Source organism: Primulina eburnea, unplaced genomic scaffold (assembly GCF_022965805.1).
Source record: "Primulina eburnea isolate SZY01 unplaced genomic scaffold, ASM2296580v1 ctg1038_ERROPOS4800000, whole genome shotgun sequence".
NCBI lineage: Eukaryota > Viridiplantae > Streptophyta > Magnoliopsida > Lamiales > Gesneriaceae > Primulina > Primulina eburnea.
The window spans coordinates 68,194-87,737 of record NW_027330581.1 but is presented as its reverse complement, the minus strand read 5'-3'; the positions used below and the strand labels follow the sequence as shown (position 1 = coordinate 87,737).

Below are 19,544 nucleotides of genomic sequence, written 5' to 3'. Positions count from 1 at the left end.
TCAGCGGGCTGTCGACGGACGAAGGTAAACCCTAAACCTTTGGTAGTACTAGGGAGTACTGGTTTTGATAGTCGAGTATGGTAGTATTGTTCATTGGGTATGCTCTTGTTGCGTAGGCTTATTCTAGACCTGATTAGCGGTGTTGCGTAAAGCTAGGCTTGCTGTGATAGAGGTACGAAAGTACTATCCGAGATATCCTGGTTGAGTATACATTCATATATGTGTTGCATGATTATGTGGTGCATTGTTATATGTCATATGATGCATGCTATTATGTCACGTTTTATGATGCATGTTGCATTGCACGTTGAGCCGTATCTCCTTCGAGATAGCCTTTACTGTTGAGCTGTATCTCTTTCGAGATAAGCTATATATCTTGGGGCCGCTCAGCCCTATCTTGTGGACGCATGGACACCGAGAGTACACAGTGGCCGACGGGTCGGGAGGGCTTCGGTGGTCCGGGACATTTTAGGTCCACGTCTGTCTTGTAGTGGATGCAGTGACCCAGAGGTTGGACCGCGTGGCACTATCCACTTGGCGCCTCTAGACTGAGTATTTTGAGATCCTTTGTGACTCCTGTTTCTTGACTACCCTGGTATCATATCATAGCATGTGCATTTCATATAGGTTTGTATACTCATACTTTTGTGCTGGGCGTTCTTATCGCTCACGTCCTCGGTTTTGTTTATTCTTGGACACCCCATTTCCACGGGGCAGGCCTCAGGTTGGATGGCTCAGGAGGAGCAGGAGGAGGACGTTGAGTAGCTGGTTGGTTTAGTTTTCAGTGTTTTCCATTTGATTCGATATGGTTGTACTGGTTATGTCATTTGAGTTATTCTAGATTTCGATTGGGTTGTATAACTATTGTTGTTGGCCATATTTCCGCTGTTATCTCTGATTATTGTTAATTAAGTTAATCGCATGCTTAGTTCTTGATTAGTAGGTGATTCTGGAACGGGTCACTACAACGACAGTAGCCGAGATCCGCAGTTTTCTGGGATTGGCTGGGTATTATCGCCGTTTCATTGTCAACTTCTCTCAGATTGCTAAGCCACTCACTCAGCTCACTCGGAAAGATGTTTCATTTGAGTGGACATCAGAGTGCGAAGAGAGTTTCTTGGAACTTCGCAGACGTTTGACATCTGCGCCTGTTTTGGCTTTACCGTCCGGATCTGGTGGATTCAGTGTTTACACCGATGCCTCTTTACAGGGACTAGGGTGTGTTCTGATGCAGAATGAGCATGTGATTGCTTATGCGTCGAGGCAGTTGAAGCCTCATGAGGAAAACTATCCTGTTCATGATATGGAATTAGCAGCGATCGTTTTTGCCCTGAAAATCTGGCGTCATTATCTGTATGGTGAGCGATTTGAGATTTTCACTGATCACAAGAGTTTGAAGTATCTGTTCACTCAGGCTGAGTTGAACATGCGTCAGCGTCGTTGGATGGATCTACTCAAAGATTATGATTGTGAGATCAAGTATCATCCAGGATCTGCGAATCTCACGGCCGATGTTCTTAGTCGCAAGGTGAGATTGTCTGCCCTTCAGACTGGTGCTGTATCCGGGATTATTCAGGATTTCTGTTCGATGGGATTCAATTTTAAGCATCGGAAGGGAGCAGAGAGTATCCGTGTAGCTACTATTTTGTCTGAGCCAATTTTGTATTCTCGGATTAGAGATGCTCAGATGTCTGATTCTAAGGTTCAGAAATTAGCTCGGTTGGCTGATGAAGATAATACTTCTGGATTCCACTATCAGTCCGAGAGTCTTTTGTGCTTATCTGGTCGTGTTGTTGTGCCAGAAGATGACACTTTGAGGGAGGAGCTTTTGTCCCAGGCTCATCGTAGCAGGTTGAGTGTTCATCCGGGGAGCAACAAGATGTATAAGGATTTGAGGACTCGATTTTGGTGGAAAGGTATGAAGCGTGATGTTTATCAGTATGTCTCAAAGTGCCTAGTCTGTCAGCAGGTGAAGGCTGAGTATCGACGACCTGGAGGTTTGTTGCAGAATCTTCCTATTCTGGAGTGGAAGTGGGAGCATATCACGATGGACTTCGTGACTCACTTGCCTATGTCTGTGGGGAATAGAGATGCTATCTGGGTGGTAGTGGATCGGCTTACTAAGTCTGCCCATTTTCTTCCTTATAACAGAGATTTCACTTTCGATCGGATGGCACGGTTGTACAATCAGGAGATTGTACGATTTCATGGTGTGCCAGTGAGTATCGTTAGTGACAGAGATCCTCGATTTTCATCTAGATTTTGGGGCAGCTTTCAGCAAGCTTTGGGTACTACCTTCAGACTCGATTTCGCGGACGAAATCCTTTTTAGGGGGGGAGAATGTAGTATCCCGATGCCTAATTTGAGTTAATTGTTGGATTAATTATATTTCGGTGGGATCGGAAGGACCGAACAGAGTTCGGATCGTCTGAAGAGAGTTCGGATCGTCCGATCAGGGTTCGGATCGTCCGAAGACAGGTGGCTGGACACGTGTAAGACATGCAGAGTTCGGATCGTCCGATCAGGGTTCGGATCGTCCGAAGACAGGTGTCTGGACACGTGGAAGACATGCAAGGTTCGGATCGTCCGAAGTGGATCGGAAGGTCCGAAGTGTTCAGGGTTCGGATCTTCCGAAGTGGATCGGATCTTCCGATCGTTGTCTATAAATAGAGGCGCGAGGCTTCACTATTCCCTCGCCAATTCCGAGTGTTCCAGAGAGTTTTAGTCGTTTCTGATAGGTTTCTAGTCTTTTCCCGAGGTTTAGGCACTAGCGGGGAGCTACTGGTTTTGTAGCGGAGCTGTGCTCTAGTTGGGAGCTAGCGACATCAGTGGACTGACTACGGACGCAGGCTTGATTCTAGGACTGATTGCTAGGATCTACTGGTTTGAGGTACGAAAGTACTATCCGAGATAGCAGGATTGAGTATGCTTTACTATGTGTTGCATGTTTATATGTTGCATTATTATCTGTCATATGATGCATGGTTTATTATGCGGCATTTGCATAATCATGTTGAGCCTGACTATTTTTGAGATAGCCTGTTGAGAGGGTGCTCAGCCCTCGTTTGTTGTGGATGGTTGGACCCCGTTGGCCGACGGTGGTCAGGTCACCGGTATATCCACAGGTTTATTTTGGTATGGGAGCCACCTCCTGGTGCGACGGCGCAGAGTGCTACATACCTTGACGTCATTTACCTGAGCAGTATTTCGATATACCCAGATCCCGGTATCCAGTACATTTTGCATACATGCATGTCATAGTCTTGTATACTCATGCTTTCGGTGCTGAGCGTTTTATGCTCACGTCCTCGGTTTATCTCTGTTTTGGACACCCTATTCGATGGGGCAGGTCTCAGGTTGGACGGTCCAGGAGGGAGTGGACAGGGAGCTGGCAGAGGTTGACCTGTAGTTGTTGGTATTTATTCTTGGATTTTAGTTCGATCTGGTTGTTTAAGTATTTTGTACTTACCGATTCGATTGGGTTGTATTACTGTTTTTCCGCTGTCTACCTGATTTAGTTTTTAATGTTAATTTTTGCATGCTTAAGTTCTGATTAGTAGGTGATTCTGGAATGGGTCACTACATCAGTAGTGCCATGAAATCCCCCGGGGTTCATCCTCCTAAAATGATAATATGCAGTCTCCGGTCTAACCCTCGCTCCATTTCCTACGTGTTGCTCTAATAAACGATCCATACCGGCTAGTACACGGGAACTAGCATCATGATTAGGTGGAGGCTGTGGAATCTCCTCCTCACATCTGTCCTCATCATTCCTACGCAAAATCCTTCTAGGAGGCATCTGTGTATACGTCGCCCAAACCATGTAACCAACATGGATTTAACATTTTACATTCAACTAACATTTATATCATGTATCATCTAAGCATTTAAAGGAATTTTAGCATATAAAATATAAAGCAGTAAAAACTTCTATATTTGAGACGTGACTTCTTGAACTTCTCGGAGTGACAATACACAACCATATGGGGATCCTTCGCTCTGATACCAACTGAAACGTCCACTAATTTTTTTATAAATCATAAACTCGAAAATTACTAAGAAAAGTAACTTAACATTTTCACATATCATAATAAATTAAAAATTAAATTCTCAAGTGCGTAAAAATCCATAAATCATCAACTAAACAAAAGTCATATTTCGACCTTTAAAAAGATCGATTAACAATAAAATAAAGTATAAAAATCCCTAATAAAATCATTAACAATAAGCATGTAAATCTTTTATTTATCAAGCTAGTGCGGAAAATAAATAAATGTTCCTCGGAAGTGTACTATCGTACTCAATCCACTCAAGTGTCAGCTCCTCCTTATATCACAAAATCCAGCAACATCCAAACATAGTGAGTCTAATGACTCAGCACGTTCTAAACATTAGTATCAAATAATACATATACAATCACATGCAATAAAATCATACTTTTAATAAAAAAATAGCTTTTAAGCATAAATAAATCATTTAATCGTAAAGATTTCAATCCCGTATCATTTTGGGTTAAGTTTGATCCTTGAAAGTGACTAACTTTTATCCTCTGGTCGACTGATCAATCTTCAGCTCCACATGGACCATGGGGACGGACACTAGGCTCCGCCGTGGAAATACGTTCGTCGGGCTCCCTCTAGGGTCTTTTCCCGTAAACAGGCTCCCTCTAGGGCCTTTTCCCTCAACATTCCAACAAAATAAAATTGTAAGTTCACCGTTCCTTCTTAAAACGGATTCCCCACATATTCTCTTTGTCACAGTCAATTCACATCTCTCAAAATATTTTTCCTTTTTCTTTTTAAAAAATAAAATATCGTTTCCTTTCCACCTATGCAAAATAACATTTTTCATAGTAAACAAAATTATAAAATATCGCGACTCTTCAAAAATAGCATTTTAATAGTAAAAATTGTACAGCTTTACCATAAATCATAAAATCTCATATTTTCATTTTAAAAATCATAAAATATTATTTAACATGCGTTATGATCGTTTGGGACGCTTCCAAGCATTTTCGTTTGACCTAGGTGTAAATTAACCTTGTTGCCCCTAGACGTAAAATTCTCGATTTTGACTTTTTTTTACTTTTAATGACATGAGATTATCCCAAATAATTAGTTAAGCTTAAATCTAATTCTTCATAATTTTATTTAGCTTAAATTCGAGGCTTTCTATTTAATTCTTTAATTAATAATTTGTGAGACGTTTAATTCCCGAATAAATTCAAACTTTAATATTTTCTTCCCAAACTTTAAATATAGCCTTTTTTATTACCTAAACCACCCTTGTGAGCCATGAACCACACCCTTGGACCCATGGTTCGAATTTTCTTATTGATTTTCGCAATATTGACCCTTAATTGAACCCACCGAGCCATCTCTCAATTTTGTCGAGCCACCTCAAACCAGACCCTAGGCAACCCACCTAAAGACCCTCTTGACCAACCTGACCCATAGAACCAGACCCTAGCTCATGCAAACCCTCCTGGAAAAAGAACCTGAAGCTGCGCGCTTGAAGCTTTTCACGCCAAGGACTCCTAGCCAACTTAGAACTCTTCTACTCGAGCCACCACCGAGCCCACCTGACCCTCACCAACTTTGGACCATGCTTAGACCCAACCCAAGCCCTGAACCACCGCTACGAGCCCTGCCATCAGAACAAGAGTCGCGCGCCTCTCCTAGTTTCGGCCCTCATTTCCTAGCCACCACGAACCATGGCTGCACCAGACCATGTTCCGAACCCTACCGCTCTACCTTGGACCATACTTGACCTGCTTGGCCAGCCCCTAGCCACGCTGCACTCCCTCCCGAAGCACACCAGCCGCGAGCATGCATGGGGAGAGTCCTTGTGCTTGTGGACCCTTCCCTATTGCTGCTGTCGCGTCCAAACCCAACTAGACACCTCCTAGTGCCTCGCACAAGCCCCGCTCAGGCCCTAAAACACTTCCTACGCGTGGCCCTACTCTAACCGAGTCCCCAAGCCAAACCTCATAAGAAAAACCTAGCCTCGAGCCTCCTTTATGCATGGTTCCTTCAGCTCTTGTCCAGCCCTCGTTTGCCCATAAAATTATTCATGTTTTATCCATAAATGATCCCTAGATGGCAGCCTATCCCTTGGAATCATAACATTTTCAAAACAAGCGTAAAAGCATCCAAACTTTTAAAAATATTTGTTCTAACGATAAACCAATCGTACAAACATATTTTCATGCCAAGATAATCAGAACATACATAATATTGTTTGAATGATGCGTCAAAGGGTCTAGAAAACGTGCTTTTGCGTTTAAAATCCTTGAATATACGATCGTCAGTGAGGATGCGAAGATGAACGAACGGGCGACGAAGAACCCTAGCTCTTCCTCCCTTGTATTTTTCGAATTTTAGTGTGTGAAGGTGTAAAATTTGTGGCTGCTATCTGTGTTAAAAAGACCTAGGTTTCTATTTTATAGATTTTAATTTGCATGGTAATGGGCTTCCAAATATATGAGCAATTGGGCCTACTCAATTTAGTTAAATTGAGCCCAATAACTCGTATTTAATTAAAACATCAAACTTAAAAAAAAATTAGTTTCCAAAAATAATATTTTTGATCTTTTAAATACTTCTCATTTGCCTAAAACCGGCTTCCCGGATAAAATCAAGCTTGTCTCATAAAATAATTCGAACTCTAACATTTTTAGAAAAATTTAATCATTTTTATTCATATTTAAGAAGCATTGAAAATATTTAGTGAAAAATATTAATTCTTGTCTTGGTCGTCCCCGGTCTCCTTTCCCCAACCTATTATCAAATATTCGGTAAAATCCTTCAATTTCATGGAGTCATGCCATATAATCATTTAATCATGCAATCTGTAGAGCCCAAAAATCATTAGACATAAACACATGCATTTTTTAAATTTTTAAATTACTTATTTATTTTTTTAAATGATTTTTAACGATGCATGATTTATGATTTACATTATTTTAAATTATTACATGTTTATTTGATGCACGTTAAAATATTTTCTTTAGTTTTATGTGTCAGGAGAATATTTGATACTGGCTCGGAAAAAAAAGACTGGTGACGAGTTAGGCGATTTACGATTAATATGGTATTTTAATTCAAGTCAAAAAAAAATTCTATTTTAAATGATTTATGACATTTTAAGCATTTTAAAGCCTAATTTAATTTACTAGGTGATTTTAAGATTTTAAGCTTTTCAAATACTAATTTGTTTAGTTGGGGAATTTTAAATCTTGAGAGTTTATCACTTGTCCATTTTATTTAAAACTAGGGATTCTAGTAAGTTAGTTATGGGTTAACATTTTATTTAACATGTTAATTTATAAGTATTTTTATTAACCTAATTATCTCCCTAATCAATACACACACACACACTTAGTCACTTACATGTTTTTACACATGATCGAGCAAAACTTGCACAGTAAAATCCCTAATAAAAATATGATTTTGTCTGCTCAAAATTAATCGCAAGTGCACGATGTCAAGTAATAATATAGTGTACAAGAGTATGAGTATCGTTCCACTGAAAACTGTGTTTAACAATTATTATTTTCAGTTATTTAACTTTTAGCAACGAAAATTGAGTTGTGTGATTATTCCTACTATACTCAAATAAATATGCAATTAAAGTGATTCAACAAGTAATGAATGAGAATTTAATCTAAAATGTTGAGTTAAAATTCAATGAGAAATGGATTTGTTGGGAATCTCGGTTCACCTACCCCTCGTTAATTTATCAATTCGTTCGATCGTGATCTACGCTTCCGACAGGATTTCCTAATCTATTGAACACACTCTCTCGAGCTATGCCAAACTAATTCTACTCAATGAAGTAATTAAATATCTTTAATTATTTATCAAGAGCAAATCGCATTTCGATCTATGAAATCCCCTAGTTTTCGACCCTAAGGACTATGATTATCGGCATGTATCTAATTTCATATATCTATGTAAATTGTAGATCCGCGAATTATACTACTCGTTCCTATCACTCGTTATTCTCTCGAACTCACTCGTGATATGAAAACGTCGTTAAAGTTAGCTACGCTTTAACAACACAGTAAAACAGTAGTAAAATCAAGAATAACGCACAATCGAATTATAAATTAATTCAAATCAATGTTCGGGGTAGGATCCCCTTTAATCCCAACAAATAATAAAGTTTAGCTACTAGAATTCATGATCAAAATAAACAAAACAAAGTTTAAAATGAAGGAAACTAGATTAGAAATATTAGGCGAGACGAAATCTGCGAAGAACGATGCTCGGACAACTTCAAATCTTCAATCCAAGCGCAAAGTGCTCTCCGAAAGCTTGTGGCCGCTGCAAAATCAAGTCTCCATTCCTTTGAAGTCGTCCCCTAGACCTTACCATATCATTCTCCTTCAGAAATTAAGGAATGGAATCGAGCATGATATTTTCCAAAAATACAATCGCGCCCGGGCGGACAAGAGTTTCCGCCCGGGCGGATGTGTTTCGCAACAAGCATCTTTTTCCAGATTTTTGCGCGCCCGGGCGGATATAAGTTTCCGCCCGAGCGGATGTCTCTCGATTAAAATTCTTTCTCCAAGCTTGAACGCGCCCGAGCGGATGCAAATGTGCGCCCGGGCGGAGGTCTCTCGACTTTCTTCCTCTTTTTTCAGTTTCTTCACAATTCTCCTGCATTTTCGCCACTAAACACATGAGCGACACAAAGATATAGATTATGCTAAAACAACACAAAATGCACGAAATCTCAGTGATAAATGCAACACAATGCAACAAAACACGATATGAAAAACAAGTAAAATCCACCTCTATCAACCCCCCAATACTAACCTTTTGCTCGCCCTCGAGCAAACCAGGTGAGAAGACAGAACTGGAACGTGACACAAAGTAACCCGACAGTGAACTCATAATCATCAACTAGCCTCAGCGAAACTCAACATATTCCCTCGTCGATCAACACAAACATAAAATCTTCGCACTTCCTTAGGTCTAGACATGGTTTCAAATAAAGCATGAACATGTGTGTGTTTTGTTAGTCCTAGCAGCGCACATGACAGAGAAATCCATTTCCAACTATTGTAAGAGAATTAAATCAGCCTGTTAGTGTAAATCTTACTCTCCTATATTCCTCTGCAATTGGTATCCATCGGCAACTATCTTTCTGTTTTTTCTGAATTGGAATACAGCAATGAAAGGACTATATTAGAACTTTTCATTTCAGATTCACATTCATGAGTTTATTTATTTATTTAATTTTTTTTTCATTTTTAGCCAGGAATAGGATTTCATTCCTTTAATCGGCTCCACAACACCTTACATCTCCAACATTAGCCAGGAATAGGATTTCATTCTTTTATTCGGCTCCCCCTCACCTTACATCTCCAACTTGCTCTTTTTTAAAAAAAAAAATAAAACAAAACAAAAGCAAGAGAAAACAAGCTAATCGACGCGAAAGAAAAATTAAATCAAATGCAAGAGAAGGGGGAGAAAAGTAGTTCTCAATTTATAGTCGAAAAGTAGTTCTCAATTTATAGTCGAGAGCTTGACTGTCGGTCCGTCTCAGTTCGGCATGTCTTGGAATCGGGTGATTCCAAGTTGTGGCGCAATTGTGCCACCCATGTAGTGCTTAAGGCGCTGGGCATTGACCGTAAATGTCCCATCCTTCCCATCTTTCAACTCTACCGCTCCCGATGGGTATACTTTCGAAATCACGAATGGACCGGACCATCGTGACTTCAGTTTTCCGGGAAATAGTCGCAACCGAGAGTTGTAGAGCTGGACGTTTTCACCTTCTTTGAATTCTCTTTCGATGATCCGCCTATCAGGAGCCTTCTTTGTCTTTTCTTTGTATGACAGTGCTAGATCATAGGATAGATTCCGGAATTCCTCCAACTGATCTAGTTGAAGCAAACGTCGTTCACCTGTCCGCTGGCATTTATCACAATGTAGCACATAAGAATGAGCATCTTTAAAGAGAGTTGGCCAATAAAAGCCACATTCAAGTACCTTGGATGCCGTCCTTGTTGGTCCGAAATGACCACCTACATCACGGTCATGGCAATGATTGAGAATTTGATCAAACTCTTCCTCCGCAACACACCGTCTTATCATGGAATCTGCACAAATTTTAAACAAAAACGGTTCCTCCCAAAAATAGTATTTCACGTCAGAAAAGAATTTCTTTCGTTGGTGAAACGATAGGTTTGGTGGAGGTGTGCCTGTAACAAGAAAGTTAGCGAAATTTGCATACCATGGACAATGTTTCATCTCAAACAGTTGCTCGTCAGGAAACCAATCATTAATAGCTTGATCTACACAGTCATTACTAACAAGCTCTAGTCTAGATAAATGATCCGCCACCACATTCTCAACACCTTTCTTATCTTTTATTTCCAAATCAAACTCTTGTAACAGTAAGATCCACCGAAGTAAGCGTGGCTTTGCATCTTTTTTAGCAAGCAAATATTTCAGTGCAGAGTGGTCTGTGTAAATAATGACTTTTGACAAAACAAGATATGCATGAAATTTATCAAGTGCAAACACTACTGCAAGTAACTCTTTTTTAGTGGTGGCATAATTTAATTGTGTTTCATCTAGAATCTTACTTGCATAGTATATAGTGTGGAATACCTTGTTCCGTCTTTGGCCAAGGACAGCACCAACCGCAGCATCACTGGCATCGCACATGATCTCGAAGGGCAGATCCCAATCCGGTGCCACCAAGACATGAGCCGTCACCAAGCAGTCCTTTAAATCCTCGTATGCCTGCAAACAGTTAGAATTAAAATCAAAGGGCATATCTTTCATAAGTAGAGAAGATAGAGGTTTGGCAACTTTAGAAAAATCTTTGATGAACCGCCGATAGAAACCGGCGTGGCCTAAAAAACTTCTAACTCCCTTTACTGAGGCTGGTGGTGGTAGGTTCTTTATGACTTCAATTTTTGCTTTGTCCACCTCAATTCCTTGCTCCGGAACCTTGTGCCCTAAAACAATCCCCTCTTGTACCATGAAATGGCACTTTTCCCAATTGAGCACCAAGTTCGTCTCCTTGCATCTTCTCAACACGGATCTCAAATTCTGCAAGCACTCATCAAACGTTGCACCAAAGATAGAAAAATCATCCATGAATATTTCAAGAAAGGTTTCAATCATATCATGGAATATAGCAGTCATACAGCGCTGAAATGTAGCAGGTGCATTACAAAGACCAAAAGGCATTCGGCGAAAAGCAAACGTGCCATAAGGACAAGTGAAAGTGGTTTTCTCTTGGTCCTCAGGTGCGATTGTGATTTGATTATACCCCGAATACCCATCTAGAAAGCAATAAAATTCATGCCCCGCTAATCTCTCCAACATTTGATCAATAAAGGGAAGGGGAAAATGGTCCTTAAGGGTGGCATCATTCAACTTCCTATAGTCAATACACACTCTCCACCCCGTAACAGTTCTCGTGGGAATAAGTTCATTCTTTTCTTTGTTGATCACCGTAATCCCACCTTTCTTAGGCACACATTGAACCGGACTTACCCAAGCACTATCGGAAATAGGGTAGATAATACCTGAATCGAGAAGCTTAATAGTTTCAGCTTTCACTACCTCTTGCATCTTTGGATTTAGTCGTCTTTGAGGTTGCACGAGAGGTGAGTACTTTTCTTCCATCAAGATTTTATGCATGCATATCGATGGACTGATTCCCTTGATGTCTGCCACCTTCCAAGCGAATGCCTTTTTGTGCTCTTTGAGAACTTGCAACAATTTGTCCTCCATAGCATCTGTCAAAGCAGCAGAAATAATGACAGACAACGTGTTATTCTCACCTAGGAATACATACTTTAAGTGCGGAGGTAAGGGTTTGAGTTCAAGCGTCGGTGGCTCCTCGATGCTCGACTTTGGAGGGATCAAATCTCTGCGTTCTCCTAGGTCCTCCAGTCGCATCTTCATTGGCTTTCTCCATGGATGGTTGGCATTGAGATGTGCCACAATTTCTGTTTTTTCATCATCCAATTCCTCTTCTCCCAACTCAGTAGTGATAGTGGCTTCCAAAGGGTCCTTAAAAGCATCCTGCATATAGTGAGACACAAGAGAGTCAAAAGCATCAATTCTAAAACAGCTATCAGAATGCAGTGTGTGCTTAAGTGCATTAAAAACAACAAAACTAATCTCCTCCTCGCCCACTCTTAATCTCAATTTCCCTTCTTGCACATCAATCAGTGCCTTGCCAGTTGCAAGGAACGGTCTCCCCAAAATTAGAGGCATCTTTGTATCCTCCTCCATGTCGAGAACCACGAAATCCGCAGGAAAAATGAATTTGTCCACTTTCACTAGCACATCATCAATCACTCTGCGGGGGTATTTGACAGATCTGTCAGCCAGTTGCAAGGACATCCTCGTCGGCTTAGGCTCTCCCAACCCAAGTTTCCTAAACACAGACAATGGCATAAGATTAATACTTGCACCAAGATCACATAATGCCTTATGAAAAACAACATCGCCAATCATGCAAGGAATAGAGAAACTCCCTGGGTCTTTTAGTTTCGGAGGGATTTTGTTTTGCACCAAAGCGGAGCAATTTTCAGTTAAGTTCACTGTCATATGATCCTCCAACTTCCTCTTATTAGCTAAAATGTCCTTCAAAAATTTAGAATAACTAGGCATTTGCATTAGAGCATCGGCAAAGGGAATATTGATATGCAACTTTTTAAACACCTCAAGAAACTTACCGAATTGTGCATGCAGTTTCGCTTTTTTCAATGCTGCAGGGAAAGGTGGAGGAATAACAATTTTTGATTGTGCAGTGGGTGCTAGTGTAGGGTTAGAAGACTTACCTTTAGATGTCGCAGTCTGTTCATCCGGCACTTGAATTTTTCTTTCTCTCTTGACTCCAAAATTTTCCCACTCTTCAACTCAATGGCCTTCACTTGCTCTTTTGGATTGGTCTCGGTGTTACTTGGCAAGGTGCCTGGCTCTCGACTTGCTATCATCTTCGCTAACTGACCAATCTGATTTTCAAGCCCATTTATCGATGCATCCTGATTTTGAAGTTTAGTTTCAGTGGATGAAATAAACTTGGACATCATCTGCTCTAGGTTGGATTTTTCTTCTCTAGGACGGTCAGATCTGTACATCGGTTGTTTGCCATATTGTTGTCCTCCTTGCGGTCGATTCTGACTGTTTTGACCGCCCCATGAGAAGTTAGGATGTTGGCTCCACCCAGGATTGTATGTGTTCGAATAAGGGTCATGCCTTGGGCTGTTTTGGACTCCCACTTAATTCACTGGTGCCTCATTTTGCACATAGAATGGATTGTCATCTTGACAGTCCTTCGCATAGTGTTCTCCTCCACACTTTTCACAGAATATCTCTTGGAGACGCATAGTTGTGCCACCCACGTTCAAGCCATCCAGTTTCCTATTTAATGCATCAAGTTGTGTAGTAATAGCAGAAAAATCAGTTACCTGGTGAACTACTGCACTTCTCCGCTGGTTGTTCCTGTCAGATTGAGGATGATAACTGCTAGCAGCCATCTCCTCCAACAACTCATACCCTTCTTCCGCAGTCTTCCTCAAAAGGTTTCCACAAGCAGCAGCATCTATCATAGTACGGTTAGGAGTAAGCAAACCGTAATAAAATGTTTGAACGACTAACCCAAGTGGTAACTCGTGATATGGGCATCTTCGTAGTAGGTCCTTGAAGCGTTCTCATGCCTCATATAAAGATTCCTGATCGAATTGAGCGAATGTTGTAATGTCTGCCCGCAGCTTCATGGTCTTGGAGGGGGGAAAGTATTTGATGAGAAATGCTTTCTCCATGTCCTCCCATGTAGAGATCGAACCTACAGGTAAACAATTTAACCACACTTTAGCTTTATCACGTAAGGAGAAAGGAAATAAACGCAACCTAAAAGCATCATCAGAAACTCCAGTGATTTTAAAAGTATCGCAGATTTCAAGAAAATCCGTGATGTGCGTGTTTGGATCATCTACTGCAGTTCCTCCGAATTGGACTGTGTTCTGAATCATCTGGATTATGGCTGGCTTGATTTCAAAGTGATTTGCCCGCACGATAGGTCTCACAATGCTAGGACGTGCACCCTCCAAAGAAGGTTGGGCATACTCCAGCATTGGTATGCGACGCGGCATCTCGACTTGTCTATTTTCACGCTGTTCCTCCTCACGTTCTGGCTCGTGTCTCTCTATCAGTTCTTTAAGCCTCTGTTGTTGTCTTCTCCTGCGGAAAGTTATTTCAATTTGAGGATCGAACTCAAGCTCCACGTCAAGTGACTTTGGCATGCACTGGAAGGGATATCTGTAATAAAATATGGAGTGTTAGCTCAAGACGAATAAAATAATGCTAAAGAAAATAACCAAAAAATAAAATTGTAGATTAACAGTCCCCGGCAACGGCGCCAAAAACTTGATCGAGCAAAACTTGCACAGTAAAATCCCCAATAAAAATATGATTTTGTCTGCTCAAAATTAATCGCAAGGGCACGATGTCAAGTAATAATATAGTGTACAAGAGTACGAGTATCGTTCCACTAGAGACTGTGTTTAACAATTATTATTTTCAGTTATTTAACTTTTAGCAACGAAAATTGAGTTGTGTGATTATTCCTACTATACTCAAATAAATATGCAATTAAAGTGATTCAACAAGTAATGAATGAGAATTTAATCTAAAATGTTGAGTTAAAATTCAATGAGAAATGGATTTGTTGGGAATCTCGATTCACCTATCCCTCGTTAATTTATCAATTCGTTCGATCGTGATCTACGCTTCCGACAGGATTTCCTAATCTATTGAACACACTCTCTCGAGCTATGCCAAACTAATTCTACTCAATGAAGTAATTAAATATCTTTAATTATTTATCAAGAGCAAATCACATTTCGATCTATGAAATCCCCTAGTTTTCGACCCTAAGGACTATGACTATCGGCACGTATCCAATTTCATATATCTATGTAAATTGTAGATCCGGGAATTATACTACTCGTTCCTATCACTCGTTATTCTCTAGAACTCACTCGTGATATGAAAACGTCGTTAAAGTTAGCTACGCTTTAACAACACAGTAAAACAGTAGTAAAATCAAGAATAACGCACAATCGAAATATAAATTAATTCAAATCAACGTTCGGGGTAGGATCCCCTTTAATCCCAACAAATAATAAAGTTTAGCTACTAGAATTCATGATCAAAATAAACAAAACAAAGTTTAAAATGAAGGAAACTAGATTAGAAATACTAGGCGAGACGAAATCTGCGAAGAACGATGCTCGGACAACTTCAAATCTTCAATCCAAGCGCAAAGTGCTCTCCGAAAGCTTGTGGCCGTTGCAAAATCAAGTTTCCATTCCTTTGAAGTCGTCCCCTAGACCTTACCATATCATTCTCCTTCAGAAATTAAGGAATGGAATCAAGCATGATATTTTCCAAAAATACAATCGCGCCCGGGCGGACAAGAGTTTCCGCCCGGGCGGATGTGTTTCGCAACAAGCATCTTTTTTCAGATTTTTGCGCGCCCGGGCGGATGTCTCTCGATTAAAATTCTTTCTCCAAGCTTGAACGCGCCCGAGCGGATGCAAATGTGCGCCCGGGCGGAGGTCTCTCGACTTTCTTCCTCTTTTTTCAGTTTCTTCACAATTCTCCTGCATTTTCGCCACTAAACACATGAGCGACACAAAGATATAGATTATGCTAAAACAACACAAAATGCACGAAATCTCCGTGATAAATGCAACACAATGCAACAAAACACGATATGAAAAACAAGTAAAATCCACCTCTATCAACACACACATGCTCGGCACACACAACACAACACACACATACACGTTCATTTGAAGATTAGAAAATTAGGGTTCTAAGTTTCTTCCAGCAGCCACCCCTTCCCCTTGCAAATTTCTGGAGATTACATTCATTTTTCGAGCAAGAATCGTGTAGCAAGCGTCTTCCGGTCATCTCCCGTAATCCACCGCGTCAGTATTTGTTATCTTCGTGCGTTCTAACGAAAAGGCATGTATATTATTTTATTTTCTGCATCGATCTTGTCGTAGTAAGTATTTTGATGCTTATTGTGTGTAAAAATCTGGTTATGTTATGTAAAGTTTGAGCAAAAATGGTTGAATCAATTTTGAACAAGTTTTTAGATCTCAAAAACCGAATCTGTTGTCATTTCGAATCTTGCGAATTTTCGGTCGGTTTTCTAGAAAAAATTTCAACATATAGAACGTAGTACTTTTTGAAAACTTCGATCTGACAGTAAAATTCGTAAATTTCGGACAAGAAACAAGTGAGTTATGATCATTCTCGTGCGAGTGCTTAAATTGTGATGTTATAAAATATGTTCTTCATGTTTCTTGAGTTTTATTGGTTGCAGGCTTTGTAGGGAATCAATTTACTGCGTTTAGTTATGTCATGGGTTGTGGTCAGATGCTAAACGGTGTTTTGTTTCGAGTCGGTATGAGTTCGGTTACATTAGAAGTCATAGGGAAGCGAATGGGTAGAAGATGACATTTTTGGGGTTTGGTTCATGCAGGGTTAGCGCTGCTGCTTCGGGCAGGATAGTGCCGCGATGCAAGTTGGTAGCGCCTAGGCGCTTGACCAAGCGCTGCAGCGCTACACCTCAGCAACTAGGCGCTGGTTCAGGGGCCTTCGAGCTTCAAGTTTATGTCCAAGTTTAGTGAGGGTTATATTAGATGTTACGAAGTTTGAATAGGGAACGTTGAACTATGGTTAAAGCGAGGTCCGTGTCTTCCATTGCTCGGGTAATGTTGATTAAGTTAGTTATTTTGGTGGTGAGTTTGATTGGTACGGTTAAGTTATGAAATTTTAAGTTGTTGGAATAATGTATTAGTATGTGAGTGCAGCAGTAGCCCAAACGAGATCCAATGAAGCTCTCAACGCTATGCAAGTATGTTCGACGTGCAAAAAGAAAATGTTTTATGATTTTGAGGTATGATAATTGTCTTGTGACCAATTATGTTATGGGTTTGGAAGATGGAGAACGTGTCGGGAGACCCCTCCACCCTGGTAAAGCATGACCGGGTTTTGATCAGGATTGGGAAGCGGCAAAGCATGACCAGGACCAATCACCCGGTAAAGCATGGCTGAGGATCTTATGTATGTGGTAGTGGACATCCCTGCCAGCCCAGTACTGTGGTTTAGTCTGATCAGGCACATTATGTTATGGATCACTTGCTTTGAAAAATATCTCTACGCAAAATGATGATGATTATACATGTTTAAGTATATATGATGCAAGCACGTTTATGCAATGATGGTATGTCTATGTTTATGTAAGTATGCCAGAGTTTAGGTATGTATGGGATACATTAAAGTGCATGTGGTTTTATTATGTATTACTTGCTATTATCAGTTTATACATGTTGAGTCTTTAGACTCACTAGACTTGATCGATGCAGGTGAGGACGAGTTTGAGGAGACGAGAGGCGGAGACCATTGAGATGGCTCGGATAGGGCGGAGGACTAACCCGAGGACCGCTTTAGTTTCAAGAGTTTTATGCATGATAAAATTGTTTACTCTGATTTTTAATGAAATTACTTTATGTTGTTTTAAACAAGTACTTGTTGCAAGTTCGTTTACATTTCAAATATTTGTTCAATCATTTTATTTTTATGGCATTTTGAAAGAGAATTACTTATTTAAGAAATAACTTTATTTTCCGCAAATTTTAAGTATGTTTAAAAGTACGGTACGTTAATTTGCATGCATTTAAAATCAATTAATCAAAACAACTAAGTAATTCAAATAATTTACATGCATGTGGTTTACGTAGGTTGATTTTTCGAACGTTACAAAATAAGTCAATACACAAAAAGATTCTGAAAATGATTAATAATTTTATCTAAATTATTTTTGAAAAGAGAAGATAATTGGAATTGACATAAATAATTATAATGATTGAGTCGAATAAATAATGTTTTGCATGGATTAGTTGCATCCAGCTAAGATTCTTTTGGTGGGCTCCTATCACTTTTTTTTTTCTTTTTAATTAAATTATTTTTCAATATTTTTATTTTTTATGAATTAAATTTATTATTTATGAGTAGTGAATGGTCATGGTACGATATCATATATACAAATTAGTAAGAGTGAAATGCATATATTATTAATTATTTTAGTTTATTTTACATTAATGACAAATGAATTCATAAAATAATCTAAAATTGACGTCTTATTATAATAGAAATATTTTTTAAAATTAAAAAGTCTTTGTTTCGTATTATAATATATACAATATAATATTTTTTATAAGTAAAAAAATGATTGGAAAATATTATATCAGAAGATTTTAAATGTAACGCCCAGATTCGACGACTGTCCTCACTGTAACAAGACGAGTCTTTCCAGCGTGCTTATGTCCTCACTCACACGCACCCTAGGAAATTTCCCAGAGGGTCACCCATCCCAGAATTGCCCCAAGTCAAGCACGCTTAACTTTGTTGTTCTTATGTGATGAGCTATCGAAAAGAAGATGCACCTTCTTGATATGATTAGTACATATCGAATTTTTTAAGCCCTCTTCAACTGCACAGTCTCATACCTGAACAGTTTCCGAATCCCTTTCCTCCGGTGTAAGCTCGGTTCATCCATGTTCCTTCCGCCTAGAATCCTGCCAGGAGCCGCTCATTGTCCGTGCAACCTCACGGAACCGGCGATCACCCCCCGCCCTCTTCGGCCCCGGGCCTCACATGCCCACCAGCTTCCGCTTGTTCGTCCCGAACCACATGGGAGATGTCGGTTCTGATACCAACTGTAACGCCCTAGATTCGACGACTGTCCTCACTGTACCAAGACAGGTCTTTCCAGCGTGCTTATCTCCTCACTCACACGCACCCTAGGAAACTTCCCAGGGGGTCACCCATCATAAAATTGCCCCAAGTCAAGCACGCTTAACTTTGGAGTTCTTATGTGATGAGCTACTGAAAATAAGATGCACCTTCTTGATATGAGTAGTACATATCAAATCTTTTAAGCCTTCTTCAACTGCACAGTCTCATACCTGAGCAGTTTCTGATGAGAAGGAGAGGGATTCGGAAACTGCTCAGGTATGAGACTGTGCAGTTGAAGAGGGCTTAAAAGATTTGATAGGTATTACTCATATCAAGAAGGTGCATCTTCTTTTCAGTAGCTCGTCACATAAGAACTTCAAAGTTAAGCGTGCTTGACTTGGAGCAATTCTGGGATGGGTGACCTCCTGGAAGTTTCCTAGGGTGCGTGCGAGTGAGGACACAAGCACGCTGGAAAGACTCGTCTTGGTACAGTGAGGACAGTCGTCGAATCTGGGGCGTTACAGTTGGTATCAGAGCCGACCTCTCTTAGTACGGTGTTGTCTTGATACGGTGAGGACAGTCGTCGAATCTGGGGCGTTACAGTTGGTATAAGAGCCGACCTCTCTTAGTACGGTGTGGTTCGGGGACGAACCAAGTGGAAGCTGGTGGGCATGTGAGGCCCGGGGTCGAAGAGGGTGGAGGTGATCGCCGGTGCCATGAGGTTGCACGGACAGTGAGAGGCTCCTGGAAGGC

At 40.3% G+C, this 19,544-nt stretch overlaps 1 non-coding gene across 1 annotated transcript; it reads left to right on the top strand.

Annotated features, from left to right (window-relative positions):
- Positions 1 to 13,646: 13,646 nt before the first annotated feature.
- LOC140820440 (small nucleolar RNA R71) lies at positions 13,647 to 13,752 on the top strand. Its single transcript, XR_012115472.1, has one exon. It is a non-coding gene; the product is annotated as a small nucleolar RNA R71 (small nucleolar RNA).
- The last annotated feature ends 5,792 nt before the right edge of the window (positions 13,753 to 19,544 follow it).